Source organism: Megascapheus bottae, chromosome 3 (genome assembly GCF_031878675.1).
Source record: "Megascapheus bottae isolate mThoBot1 chromosome 3, mThoBot2.hap1, whole genome shotgun sequence".
Taxonomy (NCBI): domain Eukaryota; kingdom Metazoa; phylum Chordata; class Mammalia; order Rodentia; family Geomyidae; genus Megascapheus; species Megascapheus bottae.
In genome coordinates this window covers 29,393,703-29,418,261 of record NC_143511.1, presented here as the reverse complement: position 1 = coordinate 29,418,261, position 24,559 = coordinate 29,393,703, and the positions used below count along the sequence as shown (strand labels likewise).

The 24,559-nt window shown below is 39.4% G+C and overlaps 1 long non-coding RNA gene across 4 annotated transcripts; it reads left to right on the top strand.

Moving 5' to 3' along the window:
• Positions 1–7,977: 7,977 nt before the first annotated feature.
• LOC150065126 (uncharacterized) lies at positions 7,978–20,646 on the top strand. Of its 4 annotated transcripts, none has more exons than XR_016534906.1 (3): positions 7,978–8,267; positions 15,001–15,146; positions 19,876–20,646. It is a non-coding gene; the product is annotated as an uncharacterized LOC150065126 (long non-coding RNA). The 4 variants fall into 4 exon arrangements; XR_016534905.1 differs by lacking the exon at positions 19,876–20,646 and having other exon boundaries at positions 7,978–8,094; positions 8,222–8,267; positions 15,001–16,373; XR_016534903.1 differs by lacking the exon at positions 19,876–20,646 and having other exon boundaries at positions 15,001–16,373.
• The last annotated feature ends 3,913 nt before the right edge of the window (positions 20,647–24,559 follow it).

The following is a 24,559-nucleotide window of genomic DNA, read 5'->3' as shown; positions in this document are numbered from 1 at the left end:
TTGCAAATCCATTACTTGATTCTCTGGGTTATAAATTTGTAACTTACATTCTTCTTGACAATCTCGTCTAATATTGATGTTCTGATTTTATCTTGCTGCAGTGGCAATATTTAATGTTGACTCTGTGAATGTATTTTAATAAGCTCATTTACTATCAACTGGATGCCTAATTTAAATAGTAGGGACAAATTTTACAGATGAGGGTTTTTTTTTCCATAAGGAGAAAGAAAATTTAGTTTTGAAAACTTTCATCACTTGAACTTTCATAACCTAAAGCTTTAAAAACTACTCATACAAGATGATTTTAAAAAGGAAAAACAATAAGAAAAATTCCATGGGAATATATTAAAACTATAAATGAGCCAGACACTGGTGACTTATATCTATAATCTTGGCTACTCAGCGGGGTAAGAACAAAGGATCTCAGTTTGAAGCTAGCCTGAGCAGGAAAGTCCATGAGACTCTTATATCTGAGTAAAGCACCAAAGAGCCAGAAGTAGCGGTATAGTTCGAGTGGTATCATGTCAGCCTTAAGCAAAAAAGTGAAGGGACAGCTCCCAGGACCTAGGTTCAAATCCCAACCCCAACAGAAATAAACAAATAACAACAAAATTACAAAGTGAAGGGAAGCCTAATCAAAGGAACTCAGTAGTTTGCGGGATGAAGGAAATAACTTCATTTAATGATGGGGGTGAAGATTGTTCTGCCTTTACTCCTCTACCCTTATCTTATTAGTGTCTACCTCCAGACCAGTTAGAAACTGGATACTTGTAAAAGAAACAAAGAAAGAGAGAAAGAAAGAAAGAGAAAGAGAAAAAGAGAAGGAAGGAAGAAAAGAAAAAAGGAGGGAGGGAGGATAGGAAGGAAAGAAGGAAGGAAACAACTTAAGTGCAAATACCAACCATTCTTTTCTTTTTTTTTTTTTTGCCAGTCCTGGGCTTGAGCTCAGGGCCTGAGCACTGTCCTTGGACTTTCTCAAGGCTAGAGCTCTACCACTTGAGCCTCAGCACCACTTCCAGCTTTTTTCTATGTATGTGGTACTGAGGAATCGAACCTGGGTCTTCATGCATGCCTGGCAAGCACTTTAACCACTAGGCCAAACTCCCAGCCCCAACCATTCTTTTCTAACCAGCTACTGACCCTGATACCAGTTCTGACATAGAAATTGAAGAAGGGTCAGTGAAGGGAGCAGTTGACAAACTACCAAAGCCTGAAGAGGAACTGTGCAAATGACAAGAACTGCAAGGAAACTAACTACAGAGAAAAGTGGAGGTCTCACAAAAACACAATTTCTGAACTCTTAGAAAAATTTAAAAAAACAGTCCATATACTAAATATAAGACAGTGGTTATTTGACGAGGGCCAAAGAACTATTCTGAAGGAAGAAAAGAAGACCATCGTAATGTATGAACATTAGTCAGAAGATAAAAAAAAGGAAGAGAAGGAAGAAAAGTAATTGCTCAGTATATATTAAGAGAGCTTTTCCTAAACCAAGAACAGCTTGCCTTTAGGTTGAATAAAATCACTGCTCACCAGGGTAGGAATTCATGAAAAACCAAGCCAAGCAAACCAACCGTCAAAGATGTTGAAGTTCCTGAATGATGATGGCAAAACAAATCCAAGCTAGAATGGTAAAGGAAATACATTAAGTCCTTTAGAAAGAAAGGCCATTCCACTGGCATTCTTAATTCATGAAGGGAAATGAAGGAGGGTCTGAGGACAGAGAAGATCTATTCCTAGACATGAGACTCTCAGATCTAAACCACTGAAACGAACCACTGAAGAAATCTTGTAAACAAGTGGCCTTTAGTGAGGAAAGTATTCTGAGAGAGGGCAAGGATAGGACAAGATGACAAGATGGGGCTCTTGTAAAGTGAATAATAATGATGACAATGAAGGATTAGGGCTCAAAAATGACATAGACTGTAAGGGAAAGTCAAAAAGAAGTGGGAAATTGAAAATAATGCATTACCTGGATTGGAAAACAGATGCTGTGTTGGTAGAGGAAGCAGGAAGCAGGCTGGGAAAAGGGCTAGGAGATGTTAAAGGGCTAGGATGATGGATCTGGCAGAGAGTTAATTTTGCTTTTTGCATACATGACTTCTGTTTGGACGCAGTCCTAACTAGGATTGTGAATGGGTGGTATGGTATGGAGACCAGAACAAGCAGTGTTATTCTCAGGAGGGAGGGAACACTGAAGTAGAGTTTTTTGCTTGTTTTTTTGTTTTTGTTTTGTTGGTTAGTTGGAGATTAGGGTCTCTCATATTTATCTGACCAGGTTAACTCTGAACAGAGATCCTCGTATCTCAGCCTTCTGAGTAGCTGGGTTTACAAGCTACTGGAAGTGGAGCCACCAGTTCCTGGCTCTCCTTGTTATTTTACATGTGGGGTTTCCCTTTTATTTGCATAATTTTTTTTGTCAGTGTACTCTGCATACCTGTTTGACTGCATAGGTCAAGTAATCATTATAGTTTTGCTCAAGCCTTTAGGCCAGTATGTTTTTCCTTGCTTACATATAATATAGATAAAGACTATTTCATATGTGGATAATTTACAATTGTGTTCTGGACTTCTGTTTTGCCCTACGTTCTCATACCTCTTTTAGGCATCCATGTAACCTCATATGGAACCAACAATGAGTAGACAGCCAGGTGTTTTCTGCTTACCTACTCACATGCATAGCCTCTGTATCGTCACATCCTTGTCCTTGCCCATGTATGTCAGACAGAGCAGGTAGCAAGCATAACATCTGTGGTTGCCAGGGAAACAGACTTAATAAGACTATATCTGCCCATAAGCTAGCCTTTCCTGGCCTTGGAAGAAAATTCTGAGGTTAGCAAATGGCTCACCAGATGACTCTTGAAATAAGTCCCCCAAAAGGGAGCTCATAAAAGTTGTTGATAAAAATTCCTGGGGCCAAATGAGCTGGCACTGAAATCTGGTGACCAGAAGGTTCATCCAGTGAGTAGAGATGCATGGGAAAAGAACAAGAACAATGTCCTCTTAGCTCTACTATGCCTGGAAACTTGATTCAAGACTTCAGTTTCCAGAAGACATATACACAGATGTACATCTGGTACAAAAACAACACTTGCTGTCCAACCTGCCCATCAGCGTTCTCACCAACTGGAAGATGGGTCTACACCTCACTTTGGCCTGAATAAAAACTCCAGTCAAATGAAGCACCAAGGCTCTGGTTCCTTGCTTTAGCATACAGCTCTTTTACTGTAGTCAACTTTTTTTCTGCCATTTTCATTATGTTATGTTTTGCTTGAATTCATCTCTCACTGAGGTCTTGTTACCCTTCTGGTAAAGAGACCATCTGGGAGAGGCTTATTTCACCAGTGTCCACTATGACCTGTTGGCTGCACTGATTATACTCATTGAGCTGCACAATTACATTTCTTTCTAGTCTGCCATCCTGTCATGCGCCTCTACCAGACCTATGAAAGGTCAAGCGAGCTGTGCTGTTGATTTTTTTCCTATTTGTTTGCAATCAACATTGCTATTATTTCTAACAACTCCTCTGGGCTTTCTGAGCACCACTTGAAATAACAGCCATGCACTGCTCAACGATGGGGATAAACTCTAAAGGATGCATTATTAGATGGCCCTGTTGTGTACAAATGTCCTCAAGTGTACTTACACAAAGCTGGAGGGTGTAGGTCAATCACTCAACTTGGCCTTTTGATGCCATCAAGAGATGTGGTGAGCATGAGGATAAAGAGGCAACTGCCAGTATAATACCATAACCCACTGTTTTCCACTAAACTGTGCTTATTTTTTAATAAGTAGAGGGAATTCACTCTAATAAAAAGATGAAAGTGTATAATACATGCATAAACCAACAACATAGTTGGAGTAATCATTATTAACTCTTCTGTACTGTATGTCATGGTAACTGCTATGCTTTCGTCTGTGAAACAGTTGATTTTATTTGTTTATATGGGACAGGGTTTCATCATGTATCATCTTCCTATGCTCTGCTAAAAATGGAAATATTTTATTTTATATTTTTGTATGCTTATTTTATTTTTGACTGTTGGTACTGGAGTTTGAACTCAAGACCTTGTGTTCTAGTTTAGTTTATTTTGGTCATGGCTGGCATTTTTCTACCTGAGCCACATCTCTACTTCCACTTTTTTGCTAGTTAATTGGAGAAAAGAGTCTCTTGCATTTGTGTGCTCAGGCTGGCTTTAAACTGTAATTCATAAATCTCAACCTTCTTGAAAGGGAAGGGGAGAAAAAGATGAGGGGAGGGGTTGAGGGAGGGAAATGGGGACAAAAACATGAGAAAGGGTATCAATGTGTGTGAAGTAATGCACCTTCTATCTGGCAAATATAATTGTAACCTTTCTATTAATTATAATAAAAAAACTGAAAAAAAACCACTCAGCCTTCTTGTAAAGGAGTGAACCACCAGCTCCTGATTTTCTATTTTTCAGGTTTTCTAATCACTTAGTCACTGTGTGTGTGTGTGTGTGTGTGTGTGTGTGTGTGTGCTCTGATGATAATGTATTTACAATCAGAAACCATTGATTTCAAGGAAGGTCAAAGAGCCTACTAATTTTTTCTATGAAGCAGCAGAATCATCTGACCATGGATATTTTCAATCAAGAGAGCTATTGTTTCCAATTTCCTAAGTAGAAAAAATTTACACCAAGTTTATCTGTCCAGCATTTAGTAAATACTTCTGACAAGACAAGTGTAGGAACCGGGTAAGTGGCATACATACATGATTGCATGGAACCACTAATACCCAACCTAGCAACTTCTTTTTCAAAAACAACAGAACACACACACACACACACACACACACACTTACATTTTTTCTTGCTCCATTCTTTGTTTATAAGGCATCCAGGTTGTTTCCATAAATTGGCTATTATGAACAGTGCTGCGATGAACATGGGTGTGCAGCGGCTTTTATTTTATCTTAACTTGCAGTCTTTCAGATAAATGCCCCAAGTCATTTCACTGGATCATAGGGTAAATTTACTTTTAGTTTTTAGAGGAATCTCTATATTGCTTTTCATAACAGTCACACTAAGGTATGTTCCCACCAACAATGTATTAGGGTTCCTTTTTCTGCATCCTTCCTGGCGTTTGTTGTTTTGGAACGAGTAAGAAAAAATACTAGAGCTCATTAAGAGCATAGGCAGAAATGGAATACTAGGAGCTCAGCAAACAGGAAAGTACTGATGAATGGTTTTGTATCTACCTAAAAGGCTTCTGCACAGTAAAGGATATAGTCACTAAATTAAAATAAATATTAGCCTACAGAATGGGAAACAGTCTTTGCCAGCTATATTTCAGACCAATATGTAAGAACTCAAATACACTAGGAGATAAAACAAACAAAAAAACCTAAGAAACAATTAAACATCCAAAGAATCAATAATTCAATTACTAAATAGGAAAAGGAACTACAAAGATAGTTTCCAGAAGAATAAATACAAAAGACAAATAAATATGGAAAGAAATGTCCAACATCTCTGTCTATAAAAGAAACATAAGTCAAATGAGATTTCATTTTTGAGATTCCATCTTTGTCCAGTTAGGATGGCCATTTTCAAGAAAGGAAATTCTAACACATGATTTCTGCAACAGGATCTGTCAAAAGACATATATTGTATGAAGAATATTCAGATTCATAGGGAGAAGGGAGAAATGGCAGCCAGTTAGTAGTGTTCAATGGGGACATAATTTCAGTTGGGGAACACGGTATCATGGTGGTAACAGAAATACAGAGTATACACTAAACATTGTTAAAATGGCAACTAGTCTATATGTATATTTTGCTATTTTTTTGCTAGTCCTAGGACTTGAACTCAGGGCCTGGGCACTGTCCTTGGAGCTTTCTCAAGCCTAGTGCTCTGCTAATTGAGGCACAGCACCACTTCTGGCTTTTTCTGTGTATATCGTTACCGAGGAATCTAACCCAGGGCTTTCTAACCCCAGCCCCATTTATTGTATATACAATACATTCTGGAACTTGTCTCTAATATCATCTGTCTTGATTTTTTTCTCATAAGTTGATACAGAGGAACTATCAATGTCAATTTCAATTTCGGTTTCACCTCTCTGATAGTTAATGAGGATGCACAATTTTTTCAAGTGCAGTTGGCCACTGGTATAACCTCCTTGTGAAGTATCTATTCAAAGCATTTGTAATTGGATTTTTTTTAGCGTTGGAAGAATTCTTTATATATCTGGGAAACAATTCTTTGTCAGATCTATGCTTTGCGAATATTTTTCCAAAGTCTATGGCTTGAAAATTAGGAAGAGTGCAGGTCAATTCAATCATGTTAAAGTCAGTTAAAATTCAAACAGAAAAGTAAAAGGAAATTAGATGGCAATAGTAAAACAAAACAGAGTAAGTCTTTTGCTGATACTGGGGTTTGAATTCAGGGCCTCTCATTCAGTTTTTCCTCTCACATTTGGTGCTCTACAACCTAAGTTATATCTCCAGACCAGTCTTTTGTGAGTTAGTTGGAATGGAGTGTCTTGAACTTTCCTGCATAGGCTGGCTTTGAATCAAAATCCTCTCTACTCTTATTCTCCTTAATACTGGGATTACGGGTGTCAACTACTAATATCTCATCAGTAAGTTTTTTTTTTAATGAATGCACACTGCACTTTCTATTACAAGAGCAAGACCACACAATTCACTAGAGAAAAAGAAGACGTAAAAGAAGGCAAAGAGAATTCAGATAGTAACATCTCCAGGCTTATCATCACCTTCAAGATTATGGGTATAAAATTTCCAGTAAAAGCCTGGGAGCATGGCCTAGTAGTAAAGTGTTTACATAGCATATACAAAGCCCTGGGTTTGATCCCTTGGTACCACATACACAGAAAAGCCCGGTGCTATGGCTCAAGTAGTAGAGTGTTATCGTTGAGGAAAAGAAGTTCAGAGATAGTGGTCTGGCCCTGAGTTCAATTCCCAGGACTGGCAAAAAAATTCCAATAAATTGTAAATACTTCATTTGCGTTTTACTTCATCAAACATGGCTATTTGAATGTCTATTTGGGGCTACACATAATCTGGTTTAAGTCTCAAGTTGTGAGCTCTTGTTAGAGACACAGGAACATTTCAAACTTTGGCTCCTATATTGGCCTTAGGGGAGAAAGAGAGAGAAGAAAAAAAAGGATAAGGAGGAGGGAAAAGAACTAAGAGGAAGTGGAGGAGGAGGAGATGACAAGGAGGGCAAAGACAAGGAGGAGAAAAATGCTAAGACATTTTAGAAAGAGCAGCATTTACAGCAATGCAATTTAATTCTTTTAAATCAATGGTTAGAGCAATACTTTTAATTTTGCTTTTATATGCTTCTAGTCTCTCATTAATAGGTAAGGCTGCAGGTGCTGTTTAGTGTCAGAATAGGTAACTGTTCTAACAAGACGGTAACAACAATGACAGCAACAAAAATCAGTCTTCAAGATCACAAGCTCACTTTCAAAGATGGGGCAAATCCCTTCATCTTTCTATAGCCTATAGCTTTTTAAATCATTTAGTAGGGGATAAAAGCCCCATAAGAATGACGTTTTCAAATTGAACATTGTCATTAAAAGCCAAATGAAAAATAAATTGCATTTGGATAAAAGGTAAATGAAATACGTATACGAAACATATCCAAGTAAGATATTTTGTGTGTTTTTTTTCTAAAAATGTTTTGTAGGAAAGTAGAAGACAGGAAATAAGTTGGGAAGAGACTGGCATTCAACCAACTGCAGTTGATCTGTTCTGTTCCTTATCAGTTGTATGCCATTCACGAGCTGCTTCAGGTTTTTGAAATTCCAGTTCTTCTTATCTAACACCAGAAGTGGAGAGAAGACAAGATTCAAGATGTGTGACCTATGGCAGCTCCCTGTTCCGTGTGATGTGCCAGCATTGAAGATATGTAGGAGTGAGACTAATAGCATTAAAAAAAATTCCACACTAGATCTCCTTGGGCTGCTTATACTGAGAGCGTGGAGACACTGTGAGATGCCAGTTGAAACCTGAAGTGTTGTTGACTAGCCAAAGCCTTCTCTTGCATTAGTTAATAGACAGAAGATCCAAATTTCGAATGCTTATAAAGTTTGTGACTCCAGGTCAGAGAAGGGATAGGGAATAGATTCATTATCAGTACCCTTATGCGCTACTGGAAGCTTTCAATGCATGTTTCATTTCATTGCCAAAGATGACTGCTTGAAATATTGCCTCTGTCTTATTTCTCAGAATATGGCTGTGGACTCTGGATGTGCTGAACCTCAGGGATACACTGGTAAGCTACAAGGGGTGTGTGTGTGTGTGTGTGTGTGTGTGTGTGTGTGTGTGTGTGTGTGTGTGTGTGTGTGCTGAAGTCCAGGCTAAGATAGGAAGGCATAGATCCAGGGTACTGGGGAGGGGAATCCACTGGCAGCGACAACTCTCACAGAGTTGATGAGAAGATGGGGTTTGGTCCTGTAGAGAAGCTGCTAAAGCCTGGACCCTCAGGGCAGGTCCTTGTAAATCAGCTTCCAGAGGCAAATCCTGTCTCCTTGAGAGAGGAAGGAGCATTCCTGACAGGGTGTCAAGCAGCTGAGGGTGGTGACCTCCTGGAAAGAGATACTCATTCAGTATTTGCCACAGCTCTGTGGTTACAAAAACTAGATTTGTACTCATACGGATGCACAGTGGAGTGAGATGCCAGTGGGTCACATCTGTAATCCTACCTGCTTAGGAGACTGAGATCTGTGGGGTGTTTTGAACCCAGCAGAGGCCAAAAGCTTGTGAGACCTTTTGTTCAACGAATAATTGAATGTGGTGACATGCTCTTGTCATCCAGTCATACAGGAGGCTGAGATTAGGAGGATTGTGGTTAAAAAACAGCCCAGGAACAAAGCCTGTGAGACTCATATCTCCAATTAATCACCAGGAAACTGGAAGTGGCTCAGTAGCTCAAAGTAGTAGAGAGCTAGCCTTGAGCTGAAGAGGTCAGGGACAGCTCCTATACACCTATGCCCAGAATTCAAGCCCTAAGACTAAATAAATAAATGGAAGAAAAGGACTGAAGACCTGGGTCCGTGGTAAAGTACCTGTCTAGCAAGCAAGAAGATGCACTGATAAACATCTTATAACAAAAGGTAAAATGCTCCTCAAACAGGCTTTGACTTCTTATCATCCGCTCAATAGAGCCATGCTTGGCCTTTCTCCTCTCTAGTCCCCAAGTCTGCCTATTTAACATGCGGTCAATATCAAAGCTGTACTGATATACTGTCTTCTCATAGCTACCATGGAAGAGCTTTCCTTTCTTTGCCCACCTTTTCTTCCCCCCCACTTCTCCCTCTCTCTCTCTCTCTCTCTCTCTCTCTCTCTCTCTCTCTCTCTCTCTCTCTCTCTCTCTCTCTCTCTCTCTCACTCTCTCTCTCTCTCTCTCTCTCTCTCCTTCTCAAGTACCAATACTGGGCCTTAAGCTCAGGGTCTCACTCTTTCACTTGACTTTTTCACTCAAGGCTTGTGCTCTACCATTTGAGCCACAGCTTCCCTTCTGGTTTTTTTTTTTTCTAGTTAAGTGGAGATAAAAGTTTCACAGACTTGTTGCTTGAGCTGGCTTTGAACCACAGTCCTCAGATCTCAGCAGTCCAAGGTCACAGGCATGAGCCACAAGTACCCAATAACTCACCATGTCTCTTTATTTGACATATGGGGATGAGTGGCTAGATTTAATGTGGGACTCCTGGACTTTGGATCTGGAGTCTAAACACCCAATCTTAGACATAAGGAGGAAGAGGAGGAGGAGGAGGAAGCTTCTTTCTATGGCTTAGGCTGACATGAAACTCATAATCATCCTGCCTCAGTTTCCCAAGTGCTGGAATTATACACATGAAGCAGCATATGCAGCGTACAGCATTTCTTTAGTGCATTTTGTACCCTTCTTTTAGTTTTAATGGCATGAACTTGATTAAATGCAAAATGAAGGAGGGAAGGAGACAAGCAAAGCTCAGGCTGCACTCAGCAATTAAACCATCTCTAGCAAAGAACACATCCTGTATTTATGGTGTACCATAAAACCCATCCAGCTGTGTGTAAAAAAATGTTTCATCTTTCCCAAATTTTCTCCTTGGGAAAATTCTAGTAGATTTGTGCCATAATCAATTCAGACTTTTTATGAGGGTATGAGGAGGATTCCTTCATAATGAATGATTTGTTTATATTCTTCTCTTGTGTTTTAGATGCTTTAGTTATTTTCAAGCATCGATTAGTGAGCAATAAATAGCTCATACAACTTTCATCAAAGGCCACATTTAGCATTCAGTAGACTTTCTAATGGGATGGTCTTTCAGAAACATAATTATGCAATTATACCTGCTGAATTTGGATCCATAAACATTTACCAAGTACCTGTTTAAGGCACTGTTGCAGGTGTACAGGTAGCAAAAATTATTAAGATTGAAAATATTTATAACAATTTAAGATGCATCTTCCCTCCTTTCCCTTGACTTTCAGGCTCTGGTAACACTCATTCCACATCTACCTTGTAAGTTCAATTTATTTAGAGTACACTTTGGTCCAAGGGTGCAATGTTTCAATTAGACATAAGGAATAAGTTGTGAGATACTTCAGAAGAACCTGAGTGAAACCAGGTGCAGTAGCTCATGCCTGTAATCCTAGCTACTCATGAGGCTGAGATCTGAGGATCAAGGTTCAAAGCCAGCCCAGGCACAAAAGGACCTGAGACTCTTATCTCCAATTAACTTCTAGAAAACAGGAAGTGGGGCTTGGCTCAAGGGTAGGGTGGTAGCCTTGAGCTGAAGAGCTCAGGGACAGCACCCAGGCAAGTTCAAGACCCAAGACCCACAAAAAAATAATATGAGTGAAAAAAATGTCTCACTACGAAAAAAAAGATAGGCAAATTAGGCTGAACTGTGTCTCAAGTGGTACAGCATATGCTTAGCAATGCATATGGTCCTGAGTTTGAACTCCAGTATAAGGTAATTAAGATGTTGGAAAAATTAATAGCTTGACGTAATTATTCAATATTGTATTCACATATATCAAAATATCACATAGTTCCACCTTCTTGTTATATGTATTTATGTAAGTGACAACTTAAAAGTCAGTAGTCAGCTTTGTAATCACCACAGGCTCCAAATGAAGAAGAGGTTCACCAGTAATTCCAGCAATCTTGTGTAGAAAGCAAACTGCACCTCGAACAGTATAATAATAATAATAATTATTATTTTAAAGCAAACAGCCAACAATTTAGGAGTTCACCTTGTTCCTGTTCTGTTCCAGTAAATAGAGTGATAATAAATTCTCTGGAATTCCTCCTCTGACAAAGACTGAGCTAATGGTCAACAGGGCATATCTGTGACTTCAGAATCTTTTTTTTCTTTTTCCAGTCCTGGGCTTAAAGCTCAGGGCCTGAGCACTGTCCTTGGGGTTTTTTTCTCAAGGCTAGAGCTCTACCACTCGAGCAACAACACCATTTCCAGCTTTTTCTATGTATGTGATATCAAAAAATCGAACCTGGGTCTTGGTGCATGCTAGGCAAGCCCTCTGCCACTAGACTAAACTCCTGGCCCTTCAGAATCTTAACTGGATATATATATATATATATATATATATATATATATATATATATAATTTTTATTTCAGTGTATATAGGGGTTACAGATATATTCACCAGATAAAGGGTGCATTACTTCTCGCACATTAATATCCCTTCTTATATTTTTGTCCCCATTTCCCTCCCCAACTCCTCCCCTCATTTTTCCCCTCCTATTTTAAATAAACAAGTAAATATCTATATAATATACCAGGTAACAAAGTGGGATACTGTAACGATATGAGGTTAACCAAAGGTAACTGCATACTTTTCTCATCCAATTTTCTCATCTCCAGTTCTCCTTATTTAACGTAAAGCCAACATCTGAACCTCTGAAGATGCCTGAAGATGTACTGAAGGCTAGCACTCTACCACTGGAGTCACAGCTCCACTTCCATTTCCACTTTTTTTTCTGATTAATTGGAGACAAGAGCCTCTTAGATTTGTCTGCCTAGGCTGGCTTTGACTAGCAGTCCTCAGATCTCAGCCTCCCGAGGAGCTAGGATTACAGGTGTGGGCTACTGGCTTCCAGCCATTATACATTTCTTATTTGTAGTACAGAACAAAAGATGATTTCAGCAGCACCCAGTACATTAGAGAGGACTTGGTAGTTGGCTCTTTGTTTTTGAAGGTGATAAGATATGAGCATGGAAGAGGTGAAGACTGAATTCAGAATCAGGATATCAGGATACTCAAGCAGAGATCCTCAAACTCCTGAAGTAGCTGAGTGATTCTGTTATGATATTTAACCTTTTCCACCACACCCTTCAGTCCACCTCCTTAGTACTGAAAGTCAAGTATCCATCTGGTGTGCTCCTGCACTCCCCCCACCCCCCATCACAATGTATAGGAAAATGTAATCCCACATTCTAGTTAGAGACAGGATGTAAACAACTAAGTGAACATTCTGTTATCATAAAGGTGGAATCTTAGGGAAGACTACCCCGGGCAGAGGAACAAGATAAAGAGAACTTTGGGCAAGACCAGGAAGGCTGTTGTGTTCAGAGGGGTTGGTGATTAATGAAGGATGAAGGGGGAAGGTTGTACAGATTGTACTGCAAGCTCAGCTGTATTGGATTCTGAAAACCATGATAAGATTGTGTCTTCTCTTCTGCTGTCCTCTAGATAGTCTATCTGCTATCACCATGATCGTTATCAGTGATTATAGGATACTGTCCAGTTCTTAGATGGTGCACTGAGCAGCCCACCTTGTAGGCACAGAGTCTGTGACCAGACTTCAGAGACTCCTGGCTGTGTGATTAGAAGGCCAAGGAGTTCCTTCTGTGTCTGGGAGCCTCTGCTGGCTCAAAGCAGGCTTCTGAGTCTGCTTGCTGTTAGGATGGAGATAGCCAGGAGGCACAGGTAGAATCAGGACACTTTGCAGCCAACCTGACAAGACAGGATGAACTGTTGGGCCAGGATATAGAAAGGAGCAGATGGGTGAGAACTGAACTTGGCTCTGGCTCAAGACTTCAAGGGCAGTGCAATGTCACTCCTCCTCTCTGGCTCCCAGGGCTCACCAGATCATCAGAGCTTCAACCTCCTTCACATAGAGGCAGCTAAGGATGACATGTGCCCTGGCATGCAGTTGGCTTTCAGCCTACACACCGCTTGCTCACACACGGTTAAGATTGTATCAGTCATGTCTCTAAACAAATTTCATAACCATTAGGATGAAACACTAAAATCTCGAGATTTGTTTTCCATAAGGAAGTGAATGTCTAATGAAATGGGCAAAGCCTTGATCATCTGACTGATGAGGCTTTATGGAAACAAAAGCTTTAGCTCACTGTCATTTCCTTTCATTCTCAGATAGTTTTATGGTTCTTAAATTGCATGCATTGTCAATGGGGTTTCTTACTAGCACCTATGGCATCTGTGATATAAAGATGAACATCCAAATAGTGTAGTTGGCAATAAAATTGAAAAAATGCACTATTTAGATTGAATTAAATATGATTAACACATAGGGAGAAATTAGAGATACATAACTGCTCACTGGCCAACAATGAGAATCTCACATTAAATGGGGAAAACGAGCGGTTTGCTTCTCATTAAGGCTTCATTGGGACTCTTCCCTAAGGTGGATTATTTTAGTCACACCAAACTCCAATGATATTGTCATATATATAATGTTTCCTAATTGTAGTTCTATTAAATTACAAACAAGGGAAAAATTTTACTCAGTTATAATGATGATGATGGGCTACAAAGAGGAACAAATAAAATTGTTTTAATGAATTCCCATGGATAAGCACATAAACCAACCTTTCCTATTCTTTTTATATTTTTATTTTTTGAGTCAGTACTGAGGTTTGAAATCGGAACCTCACTTGTCCTTCTTTCTCAAGGCTGGCCCTATACCCCTTGAGCTACACCTCCAGTCCCAGCTTTTTGCTAGTTAATAGAAATAAAGGTCTCTCAATTTGACTGCCTAGAGTCACTTCACATTGTGATCCTTATATCTTAGCCTCCTGAGTAGCTAGGGTTACAGACACTATCCACCAGTGCTCAGATAATGGATATTACATGTATGTATGTATGTATGTATGTATGTATGTATGTATGTATGTATACCTGTGCATATGTATTTGTTATTTTTGCCAGCCCTGGGTCTTGGAATAAAGGGCCTGGGTACTATTAGTCCCTGAGCATTTTTGCTCAAGGCTAGTACTCTACTACTTGAGCCACATCTCCACTTTCAGCTTTTTGCTTGGAGATAAAAATGTAAAAATCCTTCCTTTCCTGGTTGGCTTTGAACCTGTGATGCTCAGTTCTCTCAACTTCCTGAGTATCTAGGATTATGTGTGTGAGCCACTGGCACCTGGCTGATTTATACTTCTTTATGAGAGAGGGACTGAACGTATCATTCACTGGCAAAAATGACCTAGTGCCTTTTGTGCAAGAAATGGTGTCATAAAGGGTGTAGAGAATAGATTAAACCTCACTGTGACACTGAATAAGATGCAATATATTTTGTCTCAATGCCAATGACTTTGTCATTTTTAAATATACCTGTCCAGGGTACTTAACTGGATGACTGTGAGCTATTATTGCTTCTGGAGATCTGTTTGGAATATGCTAGCTCCTTAGGTGTTAAGTTACTCTGTCACACTGGCCCTTGGGCTCTGATATCACTCCGTGACATATTGTTATTGAGTTTGCCATCAAAGCAGTGGGGCTGTTGTGTTGTTATTCATTCAAGTTCTATTTCTTTCTTGTTATTCTTTTATAACACTTCAGAACTGATTGATGCTTATCTGAAAAACTTGAGGCTGAATGATTCTTCCATGTGTTTGACTTGCTCCACCGGAGGAGATGCACATCTCAAATTGCTGTTCTGGACTCTAATGAGCTATGTATATTTTTGTTTTTAATATTTAAAGCATATTTCAAGTTCTTATTTAGTTATCCTGCTTTAAAACAGTATGGATGTGAAGGCCCTGGAGATTCACGCCTGCTGAACTAGATACTGAGGAGGCTGAGATCTGAAGAGGATATTTCAAAGACAGCCTGAGAAGTCCAATCTGGGACACTTATCTCCAATGAACTGGCAAAAAGTTGAAAGTGGAGGTGTGACACAAGTGGTAGAGTGAAAAAGCTAAGGACAATGTGAGGCTCTGCGTTCAAGGCAGTACTGACACAACAAGAAACTAACAAAGGAATAATAAAGTATGGGTGACATGGGCTCTGGTTAAGTATGGACATCTTGTACTTTTCATCCAGTCTGCTGGATCCTGTATGACTTTTCAAGGATAGAGAAAAATGCTAGTTTTTATTAACCTGAAATTTAAATGTAACTGGGCCTTCTGTAATGTTGTTTACTGAATGGGGCACACGTACACATGTTGGGAAGAATAAACAGCAGTGTCTCTTCAACCAGACAGTCATGCAGGCTAAGATGGGTGAATTTTCAAAGGTCCCCCAGGTGTTTCCAGTGTGCAGCTAACCTTTAGAATCCATGCTGGGATAGCGATGCTTAATTCATCAGGCATCTGTGATTAATGTCAGGCAGAGAACAGAATATGCTCAGGATAGAAAGCCAGTCAACTGTGATGATCACATGAACTTTCCCGGCTGTATGTACATGGTCCATGAGCATTGAACATCCGTGAGACGGGAATATATGAAGGAATTCTCGGCAGTCCTTTTTTCCTCTATATGATGTGCTATTCCAACACCATTCTGCGCTACAGGAAAAATTGAGCTTCTTTTGCTCAAGGCTAACACTCTACCACTTGAGCTACAACACCAGTTCCGGCCTATTCTATGTATGTGGTACTGAGGAATCACACCCGGGGTTTCATTCATGCTTGGCAAGCACTCTACCACTAAGCCACATTGCCAGCCCAAGATTCTGTTTTTTACAGCACATATAACGGAAGTGTTGAAGAACTAAATCCATAAAGAGAAAGGCAGTTCTACCAGGAGCAAGGCACCAACCTAGCAGCAAAGGAGTCTTGGGAGGCATGAGGCCATGGTAGATTTCTCTCATGTACACATGGTGCAGATGAACAGATGAACTGTTTAGCTTTGTAAGGAAAAGCTAAACAATAACATGTCAGGCGAACAAGAAGAATGCCCCTAAGAGCAATGACATAGGGAGGAGAAAATGAGCTCTTGGACGGCTGGATTTCAACTTCAGATTTATGAATGAACTAGTTTATTTATAGGAACAAAACTGCACAATATGTGGGTAGTAAATGTCTGGGCTTGTTGATATTTTTAGGGTCCCAGATTTTAAAAAGGTTTTACTGTTATTATTTAGTTGTATAAATGGGTTACAATTCCCTAAGTCAATGTTTCTTGACAATGTCATTCTTTCCTTTGTCTTTTCCCATTTTTCCCTCCTGTCCCTACTCATTTGTTACATAATTCATTTTTTACATAGTGTACATTGAGTACAATGGTTGCATCTGCATTTTCTCCCTCCACTCCTATGATCCCTTTGTCCTAGATTTTTACTTTGTTTTACTTTTTCACAGACGAGAAGTCCTTGATTTATTATAGTCTAAAAAATCTGGGCCACATTTCTTCATTGAAATGGTATAATAAGTAGCGATTAAGCATCAGAAAGCTGCCCAGTCAAAATATGCCTGTAATAGCCTATTTTTTGTTTGTTTTTTGCCAGTCCTGGGCTTGGGGTCAAGGTCTGATTACTGTTCCTGGGTTTTCTCAAGGCTAGAGTTCTGCCACTTGCGCCACAGCATCACTTCTGGCTTTTTTTCTATGTATGTGGTACTGAGGAATCGAACCCGGGTCTTGGTGCATGCTATGCAAGCACTCTACCACTAGGCCAAGCTCCTAGCCTGTAACAGCCTATTTTGTGTCCTATTTTATTGCTGTAACAGGAGGTAATAGAGGTTAAGTCATTTCTTTTCAGCCTTGATAACTAGAAAAAAAATTCTTTCTGCATTCTTACCTAGATCTTAGAATTGCTCACCTCTCGTCTTTGCTGTGAGAGAGGGATGCATTTTTTTTCTTTCACATTTCAGACATATATAGGCAGTCAAGGTCTCTTAGTTCTCAATCTTTCCCCAATGACTAACGTTGAAAAATGTGTATAGGCTCTCTTCCCCTGTTTGCCGCACAAAAGTTTCATTGGATAGGAAAGACCAGTATTCTTTGATATGAATTTTTAAGACTGGAAGTGAATGTCATGATCTGGGGGTGTCATTTTGGCATGAGATCCAAAATTCAGAAATGACTTGACAAGACACATTTCAGTTCAGCAAAAGGATGTGTAATTGCCCAGAGTCAGATTGGCAAGCACGCTGGTGAGGCATGCCATCCACATTTATCTCTTGCACCTGACTGCCTGTTCTTCTGGTTAGTCAGAACTTAGGTTCATAGTCTTATGTAATCAGTTATTTTGAAATGGGGTCAGAAGTTTACCAGATCAATTACCCCCAGAACAATTGGTTCAAAACAGGCACTAGTTAGGAAAAACAACCTTTTCTTCATAATAGGATGTGACTCAATGGAAATAACTTTTTGTCCATAAGGCTGGATGAAAGAACATACAGTTTTTTTCCTGAGAACTTTGGGTTACATAACAATTTAGGAGATGATGGCCCCTCTAAAATAGCATTGCTTATGTCAGGCAACCATTTATAGAGAAGACCGTAATTCCTTCCAGAGGGTCTTATAAAGAGTTGGGAGTGGAGAAATGAGGCTTGCATCAATGATTTTGAAGATGCAGAAGTGGAAAACTGGTATAGGAAGAGTGACTGAAAAGTCCTGTAGTTCCTAATTCTAGATTAATAATAATAATAATAATAATAATAATAATAATAATAACCTAAGAGATGCAGGCCAGGACCAAGTTTAACACATAGCTCCACTTCTTCCCAGTGGTTCAGGCACTGATTTGTTCCTGGGTGTGAGAGAGTTCTCCAGGTGACTGTCATTCAAATTTAAAAAAATGACAGCATGGGATGGAAAAAATACCCAGGTTCAGTTTTCTTTCTTTTTTTTTATATCATTTTCCTCAGTTGTAACTCTTTCCCCTCACACCTCTGAAGAATGGGGGTAGTTGGGAACCTCCAATTTTGTAGATAATGCAGAGCTTCAATTTCCCCAAGTATGATTCCTGGTCAGAGCCTACTGCTCTCCCATGACAGGTCTTTGTCTTTGGTTCATTATTTAGTCTACTTTCTCTGGACAAGATCTCATATCAAACTGAACAAGCTGGCACCTCACTTCCACATTTCCTATCTCAGCTTTCTGTTAAGTTTGCTCTTTAAAAGCCACCTTGAGAGATGTGAACTCTTACTTAAAAAAAAAAAGCCAAATAGTTTCTTTCCTAGTTCTTACTAATCTTACATCTTCAATTCCTCCTTCTTCCCCCCTGGCATAGGGTGATAGATCTAGACAACCAGGACACTCAGATTTCTTTAAGGAGCATTTCTGATTCACAAGGGAATTGTGAACAGAAAGACGCCATCCTTTGAGAGGCAGAGACCTTAGCTCCAGTTTGTGAGGGATGGGTTGTGAAAAATGACTCTGTTTTCAAGGAGTAAAGAACTAAGAATGATGTGAGTTCAAGCCAGATTGTTGAACAGGCAACCTTCTCTCGGGCCAAACACTTCATGTTTCTAGAACATCAAGGAACTCTGCATTTGGTTACACCTACTACCCTGAGAACAAGCAATTTAGAGCTATAAATAGACAGACCGATATCTACCTATCCATATAGATAGAGATAGGTAGATAGATAGATAGATAGATAGATAGATAGATAGATAGATAGATAGACTGAGAGACAGCATGGGGGAGTGTGAAAGTTACTGATTCTTCCCTTGTAGTGCTAAGTCACAGACTATACAGAGATTAAACATAAATAAAAGTTCTCATAAAAGTAATGACCTAAGAACGTATTGAAAAGCTTTGTCATTGGAGTGGATTTATAGTTTCCCACTCATCTAAGTACTTGGCCAAAGATAAAATAAAAATAGAAGTTAGTAAGTTGTAGGTGGAAAAAATCTCCATTGATGAACTATCAGCACATCTAGACTCATGATCTACTCTCTGTATCTGAGCTATAGCTGGGAAAATTCATACTGGTACAAGCCCCACTACCATCTATTATTTTTAATAACTGACAGGAAAGTAAAGTCTTTCAAAGACACATTGGCACTTCCACGTGGCTGGCCTGATTGCCCTGGAAAATCCATATGTCATTTACACACTAATCATTTAGCTTCTCTTTTACAGGAACTCTGTTAAGTATCTGCCTGTGTTCTCATCCTTTATTGATCTTTTTGTTTCAAGGACTAGGTCTTAAATGGAAGACTATATAGGGAAAAAATGGATAGTAAAATTCTTCCTGCTACAGCTTCAATCATCCTTCCTTTAAGTTGCACTATTTAGCCAGCTGAAGTAAACTCTTCTCTTCTTCTCTCCTCTCCTCTCCTCTCCTTTCCTCTCCCCTCTCCTCTCCTCTCCTCTCCTCTCCTCTCCTCTTCTCTCCTCTTCTCTTCTCTTCTCTTCTCTTCTCTCCCCTCCTTTTCTCTCCTTTCTTCCTTTCTCTTCCTTTCCATTCTCTCTCTTTGTCTCTCTGTCTCTGTCTCTGTCTCTGTCTCTGTCTCTCTCTCTCTCTAAACTGATGCTGTACCATTTGACTCACAGCTCCATTTCGGGCTCTTTGCCTTGCATTTTAAGGCAAAAACTGCCTTTTCTATCTGATGATCATAGAAATAGCAAAGAGAGGTAAATAAATAAAATAAGGGAAAGGATATTCAGTTAAAGGATGTCTTGGAACTGTGATGATTTCTTTCTCCCTTCCAATTATTTTGTATAGGAAACTGTGAAACACATATAAAGATCCACAGGAAGCTGAGAAGATTTCTCATTACCTGCACGATGGCAGTTCACATGATTTCTGCAAAGCTGTTATAAACCAACAGACATACAGGATGGATGACAGTGTAACATACACCTAGTGTGAAAATGGAGTGTGGAAAGAAATAATCTATTGCAAAAGGGACAAAGTTGGCTGTAGAGAGGCTGAATGCCTGCAAGACTTTTCAACAATGTCAGCTTTGATAAAGGGAAATCTAGCCCTGACTTTTGTATTAATTTTCCTGTGGCTGATAGGATCTGGGCTCTATTAGCAATCTGTCACAATGCTTTCATTTGTGTCTGAGCCACTGAGGGATATTGAAGATGAACAGCACAATTCACGGCTTCACTGATAAAGATTTAAAGGACTCTTTAAAATTAAGTCGTAAGACTAAATTAGATGCTATTATTGCACCTCTCATTAAACATGAGATTAATACACAAGATGTAGAAACAAAATAAATGCCCCACAATAAAATAAAATGTGATATATGCAAACATTATATTGAATGATATACTGATTTGTCGTTCCTTACATTTCAAAATAAGCCAGGCACTGGTGGCTCAGCTCATGACTGTAATATTAGCTACTCAGGAGACTGGGATCTGAGGTTCAAGGTTCAAAGTCAGTTTGGGCAGAAATGTCCATGAGACTCTTATCTCCAATTAACCATCAAGAGGCTGGAAGTGGATGTATGGCTCAAGTGCTAGAGTACCAGCCTTGAGCTCAGAGATGGCACCCAAGTCCTGACTTCAAGGCCGAGGATTGGCATTAAAAAAAACTCAAAATAATCTTCAAGGAAGTGTCATGTCTTCTGACTAATACCGTTCCAATTTGTTCATACGGGACAGCAAATCATTTTCAGCTATGTTTGTGAACCTTTTCTGTTAGGTATGTAGGGCGGAATTGGTTTTAAGTCTGTCCTCATGAGTATCCTCACCCCTCCCACCCCACTCCAACATCCCTCCAGCCTGCAGGAATGTATGCACTCATCAGAGCCAAAGAACAGGGCCTGCACTGAGCAGAGGCATTGGATAGCTCAGCACAGCCTTAGTGGTGCCCCATCCAGTGTGGCTTCATACTGGATTGGGACTTTGACTGTCACTTTATGACTGGAGCTTTCCTACAGTAAGAATAATTGAGTTATAGCTGTGTGTACAAAGCTGAGACTGCATCTAACTTTAGCTCCAGAGTCCTAACAGTGGAGGAGATGGGGCTAGTCATTGTTTGATCCTAAGCCTTGATCTTGAACTTCACATCATGTGTTAGTTAGTTGGTTATACAATTTCAAAGTCAATCCTTGGGAAACTCAGATTTTTCTCCTAGAGTTTTCTAGTTTTTTTCCAGTCATTGAACTCAGGGCCTGAGCACTGTTCTTGGGCTATTTCAAGGCTAGCATTCTACCCCTTGAGCCACAGAACCACTTAAGGTCTTTTCTGTGCATGTAGTATCAAGGAATAGAACCCAGGGCTTCGTGAATGCTAGGCAAGCACTCTACCACTAGGCCCTATTCCCAGCCCTAGAGTTTTATAGTTTTATGTTTTACTTTAAGGTAACAGATCCATTTTATGTTCATTGTGTGTGTGTGTGTGTGTGTGTGTGTGTGTGTGTGTGTGTGCGTGTGTATGTGTGTGTGTGTGAGAGAGAGAGACAGAGACAGAGAGACAAGAGAGAGAGAGAGAGAGAGAGAGAGAGAGAGAGAGAGAGAGAGAGAGAGAGAGAGAGAGAGAGAGAGAGGATGAGATTTGAGATCATGCAGGTTTCCATTGGTTCTGGTATCACTTGTCAAAAAAGACTATTCTTTCTCCGCAGAATATAGCTGATTCTTGCAGTTTTTATACCATGTCTTGAAGTTTGGTGTGTTCATCATCTATGATGTGTTTGTTATTTGGGGTCTTTTCCCTTTAAGTAATTAGTTCATCTTTTGAAGGTAGATCTCAAGTTGAAAAAGTCCTGACAATTACCAATTTAAGTGAAAGGCCCTATTCTGTGAGTATAGAATGTCTCACTGTTCACTTAGACATTTGTTTGAATTATGTTTTTATTGTCTTTAAGTAGTTGTACAAGGGTTTAGCATTCAACATGTCAGTTTATGACTACAATGCATCTTGATCATCATCACGCCTTTCATCGTTCTCCTCCATCCATCCCAACCCCATCCCTCCCCAGTATTTAAGTTTTAAAATGTAATTGTATTTTTATTATTAAGGTCCAATACAAAGAAGTTACCATTTCTCAAGTCAGGTAAAGAGTACATTTCTTTTTTGGACAATGTCACACCTTCCTTTGCTTTACCCAGTTTCTCCCTCCCATCCCTGCCCACAAGTTACATAGTTCATTTTCCGCAGAGCGTATATTGAGTTACGTGATCTCATTTGTTCACCCTCCTTCTCTCCTTTTTTGAGTCCCCCATTGTCCTATCAAAAAGATTAAAAAACTCAAAGCAAAACCAAACAACAACAGAATCACTACAAACAAAAAGAAGGTGTTTCCATTTCCTGAAATTAATATAGTTCATGAGGGCTTTGCCATTTTCCATATTGAGAACAAATACTCATCACTTCTTAAGCTTTTGGCTAAGATCAAGTGTAAAACAAATACTTTTATTGGCTTTATTCCTGATTATTTCTAGTTTTTTAAAATTATTGTTAGCACTATAATAAATCATACATTTTTAATCTTAAATTCCAATTTTATATTGTTGGCATATAGAAAAGCAATTAACTTTTGTATATTAATCTTGCGGCCCTTGACCTTGCTATAATTGCTTATTAGTTCCAGTAGCTTTTGTCAATTTTTTGGGATTTGTATATTTGCACTAACAATCATGGCATCTATGAAAAGGATTGGGGTGTGTGTGTGTGTGTGTGTGTGTGTGCATGTGCATGTGCATGCATATGTGCTTGAACTCAGGTCTGTGCTTTCACTTAGATTTCTTGCTCATGGCTGGTAATCTACTACTTGAATCATGCTTCTAGCACTACATTTTTTCTTTTTTTTCCATATATTTTTATTGTAATTAATAGAAGGGTTACATTACATTCGCCAGATGGAAGGTGCATTACTTCACATACATTGATACCCTTTCTCATGTCTTTGTCTCCATTTCCCTCCCCCCACCCCCACCCTCATCTTGTTTTCCCCCCTTTTCTATCCAATTTCAAATACGCATATATCCAATATATCAGATAACAAAGTGAAATACTGTAATAATATGAGATAACCAAGGGACAGCAAAAGAGATGAGAGATAATATAGTACATTAAGGACAACAATCACTCATTATGTGGCTTTTGTTTCTATATCTTAGAGGTCCTTTCATTTAGTGTCATACTGTATGGCCTTATGTATCTAGGTTTTGCTCTGTTGCAAATCTCTGCCAGAAGAGTCCAAGCTTTCTAGTGATTCTGGCAAATGAGGGAAACCATTGAGCCTGTGTTCCTTTGAGTCTGGCTTACTTCACTTAATATGATTTTTTTCTAAGTCTTAACATTTCCTTACAAATGGGGTGATGTCGTTCTTTCTGACAGCAGCATAGAATTCCATTGTATATAAATACCACATCTTGTTGATCCACTCATCAACTGAGGGACATCTAGGTTGGTTCCCTATCTTTGCTATGGTAAATAGTGCTGCAATGAACATCATTGTGCTAGTGGATTTAGTATGCCCTTGTTTCTGGACGGTTGGGTAAATGCCAAGTAGTGGAATTGCTGGGTTATAGGGGAGCTCTAGGTTTAGTCTTTTGAGGAACTGCCATACTGCTTTCCATAGTGGTTGAACGAGTTTGCACTCCCACCAACAGTGTAGTAGTGATCCCTCCTGGCCACATCCCCTCCAGCATCTGTTGTCATTTGTTTTCCTGATCCTGGCCATTCTAACTGGAGTGAGGTGGAATCTTAGAGTTGTTTTGATTTGCATTTCTTTTATGACCAGAGATGTGGAGCATTTCTTCATGTGTCTATAGGCCATTTTTGTTTCTTCTTCAGAGAAGACTCTCTTTAAGTCTTTGGCCCATCTTTTGATGGGATGGTTGTTTCTTGGGGATTAGTTTTGGAGTGATTCAATTTTTTGAGCTGTTGATATATTTTAGATATGAGGCCTTTGTCCGTTGTTTGATTGGTGAAGATCTTCTCCCTTTCTGTAGGCTTCCTAATTAATTTACTAGCTATGTCCTTTGCCATACAAAAACTCTGCAGTTTAATGCAGTCCCACTTATTCAGCCTTTCTCTGATGCCTTCCTCTATGCCAACAGTGAGAGGAATGAGGCAACAATCAGGAAAGCAAGTCCTTTTGCAGTAGCCTCAAAGAAAATGAAGTACCTAGGAATTAGCTTAACTAATTTTTGATGAAAACTTTAAAACCCTGAAAAAGGAAATTAAAGCGGAACTGAGGAAATGGAAAAACTACCCACGCTCCTGGATTGGAAGAATCAACATCGTGAAAATGACAATCTTGCCAAGGGCTATCTACAAATTCAATGCAATACCTATCAATATCCCAATGTCATTCTTTAAAGAAATAGAAGAGGCAAGCCAAAATTTCATATAGCATAATAAAAGACCCCGTATAGCAAAAACATTTCTTAGCAGAAAGAACAGTGCAGGAGGAATTTCAATACCAAACTTTAGACTCTATTACA